Raw genomic sequence first — 4,487 nt, forward strand, 5'->3', positions numbered from 1 at the left:
CTTATTTTAACCAACAGTAATATTTTGGTGTTACTGTTATTTCATATGCTAATATTATACACGCGAGGTACCCGGCGGCCTATTGTTATTTTAATAATGCATTACTGTTTTAGAAATTTCGACTGGAAGAATACTAACTCATCAGCAAGCAACAGATTCCGTAGTGTAGCGGTTATCACATCTGCCTAACACGCAGAAGGTCCCCGGTTCGAGCCCGGGCGGAATCACGTTCTTTTTATTGGTATCCATGTTCTATTAGGCTTAGTAAGTATTTCAGAAACAACTTCAAAACTTTCAATGGACAACTTATTTTAACCAACAGTAATATTTTGGTGTTACTGTTATTTCATATGCTAATATTATACAAGCGAGGTACCCGGCCTATTGTTATTTTAATAATCCATTACTGTTTTAGAAATTTCGACTGGAAAAATACTAACTCATACAGCAAGCAACAGATTCCGTAGTGTAGCGGTTATCACATCTGCCTAACACGCAGAAGGTCCCCGGTTCGAGCCCGGGCAGAATCACGTTCTTTTTATTGGAATTGGTATCCATGTTCTATTAGACTTAGTAAGTATTTTAGAAACCACTTCAATGTTCAATGGACAACTTATTTTAACCAACAGTAATATTTTGGTGTTACTGTTATTTCATATGCTAATATTATACAAGCGAGGTACCCGGCCTATTGTTATTTTAATAATCCATTACTGTTTTAGAAATTTCGACTGGAAAAATACTAACTCATCAGAAAGCAACAGATTCCGTAGTGTAGCGGTTATCACATCTGCCTAACACGCAGAAGGTCCCCGGTTCGAGCCCGGGCGGAATCACGTTCTTTTTATTGGAATTGGTATCCATTGGAATTCTTATCCATGTTCTATTAGGCCTAGTAAGTATTTTAGAAACCACTTCAAAACGTTCAGTGGACAACTTCTTTTAAGCAACAGATATATTTTGGTGTTACTGTTATTTCATATGCTAATATTATACACGCGAGGTACCCGGTGGCCTATTGTTATTTTAATAATCCATTACCGTTTTAGAAATTTCGACTGGAGTATTACTAACTCCTTCAACAAGCAACTGATTCCGTAGTGTGAGGTTATCACATCTGCCTAACACGCAGAAGGTCTCCGGTTCGAGCCCGGGCGGAATCACTATCTTTTTATTGGTATCCATGTACTATTAGGCCTAGTAAGTATTTTAGAAACCACTTCAAAACGTTTAATGGAAAACTTATTTTAACCAACAGTAATGTTTTGGTGTTACTGTTATTTCATATGCTAATATTATACACGCGAGGTACCCGGCGGCCTATTGTTATTTTAATAATCCATTACTGTTTTAGAAATTTCGACTGGAAAAATACTAACTCATACAGCAAGCAACAGATTCCGTAGTGTAACGGTTATCACATCTGCCTAACACGCAGAATGCCCCCGGTTCGAGCCCGGGCGGAATCACTTTCTTTTTATTGGAATTCTTATCCATGTTCTATTTGGCCTAGCAAGTATTTCAGAAACCACTTCAAAACTTTCAATGGACAACTTATTTTAACCAAAAGTAATATTTTGGTGTTACTGTTATTTCATATGCTAATATTATACAAGCGATGTACCCGGCCTATTGTTATTTTAATAATGCATTACTGTTTTAGAAATTTCGACTGGAAAAATACTAACTCATCAGCAAGCAACAGATTCCGTAGTGTAGCGGTTATCACATCTGCCTAACGCGCAGAAGGTCCCCGGTTCGAGCCCGGGCGGAATCGCTTTCTTTTTATTGGAATTCTTATCCATGTTCTATTTGGCCAAGTAAGTATTTTAGAAACCACTTCAAAACGTTCAGTGGACAACTTATTTTAAGCAACAGATATATTTTGGTGTTACTGTTATTTCATATGCTAATATTATACACGCGAGGTACCCGGCGGCCTATTGTTAGTTTAATAATCCATTACTGTTTTAGAAATTTCGACTGGAAAAATACTAACTTATCAGCAAGCAACAGATTCCGTAGTGTAGCGGTTATCACATCTGCCTAACACACAGAAGGTCTCCGGTTCGAGCCCGGGCGGAATCACTTTCTTTTTATTGGTATCCATGTTCTATTAGGCTTCGTAAGTATTTCAGAAACCACTTCAAAACTTTCATTGGACAACTTATTTTAACCAAAAGTAATATTTTGGTGTAACACAAAAATATATCTGTTGCTTAAAATAAGTTGTCCACTGAACGTTTTGAAGTGGTTTCTAAAATACTTACTAAGCCCATGGACCTAAGCCTAATAGAACATGGATAGCAATTCCAATAAAAAGAAAGTGATTCCACCCGGCCTCGAACAGGGGACCTTCTGCGTGTTAGGAAGATGTGATAACCGCTACACTACGGAATCGGTCACTGGTAGGATAAGTATATCCAGTTAAAATTTCTTAAACGGTAAGATGTGATAACGTACACTACGGAATCTGTTGCTTGTTGTAGAAGTTAGTATTTTTCCAGTCGAAATTTCTAAAACAGTAATGGATTATTAAAATTACCGGGTACCTCCCGTGTATTATAGCATATGAAATAACAGTAGCACCAAAATATATCTGTTCCTTAAAATAAGATGTACATTCAACGTTTGGAAGTGGTTTCTGAAATATTACTAGGCCTATAGATACCAATTTCATTTAAAAAAATAAGTGATTCCGGCCGGGCTCGAACCGGGGCCTTCTGCGTGTTAGGCAGATGTGATAACCGCTACACTACGGAATCTGTTGCTTGCTGATGAGTTATTACTGTTTTAGAAATTTCGACTGAAAAACTACTAACTCCTTCAACAAGCAACTGATTTCGTAGTGTAGCGGTTAACGCATTTTCCTAACACGCAGAAGGTCCCCGGTTCGAGCCCGGGGGAATCGCTTTCTTTTTATTGGAATTGGTATCCATGTTAGTTATCTATTTAATAATCCATTACTGTTTTTACAAATTTAGGATAAATACTGTCTCCTACCAACAGATTCCGAAGTATAGCGGTTATCACATCTGCCTAACACGCAAAAGGCCCCCGGTTCTAGCCCGGGAGAAATTAGATTTGTTTGTTCTTTTAGTTAAATTGATATCCATGTTAGTTATAATATTTCAGAAACCTTTTACTGTATCATGGTATCATCATTTTCAATGGAAACAACTATTTTTAAGCAACAGATAATTACTGTTACTGTTGTTACTGTTACTTTATCAGCATAACACAAGGGAGCTATCCGGCTTATTGTTATTTTAATAATCCATTAATATTTTTAATTTTTAACTGTATAAATACAAATTCAATTCAATATTCCGTAGTGTAGCCTAACGCGCAGAAGGTCCCTGGCTCGACCCCGGGCGGAATCAACTTTTTATTGAAATTGGTATCCATGTTTTGGATAAATTGTTATACTATACCATATTGCCAAGTTAAATTACCATGCTAATATTGTCATACCATGTGTATTATACACCTTTTATGGAAACAACTTATTTTAAGCAACAGATACTTTGGTGCTGTTTCATCTAAATAGCACACCGAAGGTTGATGTTTGAGTGCGGGAGTCGTACTGATTGCGGCAGACTTGGTACCCTTGAAAATGTGACACAGTAGTGATTTAAGCAAAGTTTTCGTAGAAGTAAATAGAAGTTGATTTTCGCATCATTTTCTTTCTAGTGAGTGAGCGATATTTCAGCAAATATACATAATAATGTCATGTTATTATACTAATTTTTCGTTTAAACATATTTATTTCATGAAACCAGCCTTTCTATGATTGAAAATTATAGCAAAACAGATATTGTTCGATTTGGCCCATTAAAAAAAATCTATTTATAGAAAGAGAATTAAAAGCAACTTAGTAATTAATTAGTTTATGGTTTGCTTTTCTTTTAACAATACAAAATATTTTTGTTATACAATAGTGATAATGGTGACAATATTATGCTATAATAACAATAATAATAATAATAATAATAATAATAATAATAATAATAATAATAATAATAATAATAATAATAATAATAATAATAATAATAATAATAATAAGAAAAAGTAAATATACTGTATTGATACGTACTTTTTTAAATCAATAAAGCCAAAATATAACAAGCATGGGCATTTTTTACCCATTATGTTTTACATACACCATTTTTCAGTTGTTCCTGTTACCGTACTTTACAAAAATGTCTAGGCCTACTACGGTATGGATTAATACAGTGCTAAATCTACATTCAACTTCATAATGCGTTGACAAATTATTATCAGCATTACATTCATCCGCCTGTCTTTTGAAAATATAACCATTCACTGATGCAACGCTTATAGCATCATTACACTGCGGCGAACCAATAATCCATTTAATGCCTATCATCTATAATCGGAAAAGTTGTAATCGCATTAAAAACGAAAAGAAAGGATCTTATAAAAGACTTAAATGAACATTAATTGTTATGTTTAAACCGACAAAA

At 34.8% G+C, this 4,487-nt stretch overlaps 9 non-coding genes across 9 annotated transcripts; 7 read left to right on the top strand and 2 right to left on the bottom strand.

Annotated features, from left to right (window-relative positions):
* Positions 1-154: 154 nt before the first annotated feature.
* Positions 155-227, top strand: Trnav-aac. The gene has a single exon. It is a non-coding gene; the product is annotated as a tRNA-Val (tRNA).
* A 230-nt stretch (positions 228-457) lies between these two features.
* Trnav-aac lies at positions 458-530 on the top strand. The gene has a single exon. It is a non-coding gene; the product is annotated as a tRNA-Val (tRNA).
* A 233-nt stretch (positions 531-763) lies between these two features.
* Trnav-aac lies at positions 764-836 on the top strand. Its single transcript has one exon. It is a non-coding gene; the product is annotated as a tRNA-Val (tRNA).
* A 255-nt stretch (positions 837-1,091) lies between these two features.
* Trnav-aac lies at positions 1,092-1,163 on the top strand. Its single transcript has one exon. It is a non-coding gene; the product is annotated as a tRNA-Val (tRNA).
* A 233-nt stretch (positions 1,164-1,396) lies between these two features.
* Positions 1,397-1,469, top strand: Trnav-aac. Its single transcript has one exon. It is a non-coding gene; the product is annotated as a tRNA-Val (tRNA).
* A 235-nt stretch (positions 1,470-1,704) lies between these two features.
* On the top strand, positions 1,705-1,777 carry Trnav-aac. Its single transcript has one exon. It is a non-coding gene; the product is annotated as a tRNA-Val (tRNA).
* Positions 1,778-2,015: 238 nt separating this feature from the next.
* Trnav-aac lies at positions 2,016-2,088 on the top strand. Its single transcript has one exon. It is a non-coding gene; the product is annotated as a tRNA-Val (tRNA).
* A 239-nt stretch (positions 2,089-2,327) lies between these two features.
* Positions 2,328-2,400, bottom strand: Trnav-aac. The gene has a single exon. It is a non-coding gene; the product is annotated as a tRNA-Val (tRNA).
* Positions 2,401-2,693: 293 nt separating this feature from the next.
* Positions 2,694-2,765, bottom strand: Trnav-aac. Its single transcript has one exon. It is a non-coding gene; the product is annotated as a tRNA-Val (tRNA).
* Between the last annotated feature and the right edge of the window lie 1,722 nt (positions 2,766-4,487).

Source organism: Anneissia japonica, unplaced genomic scaffold (genome assembly GCF_011630105.1).
Source record: "Anneissia japonica isolate Jap-2015-1 unplaced genomic scaffold, ASM1163010v1 scaffold284709_len978187_cov192, whole genome shotgun sequence".
NCBI lineage: Eukaryota > Metazoa > Echinodermata > Crinoidea > Comatulida > Comatulidae > Anneissia > Anneissia japonica.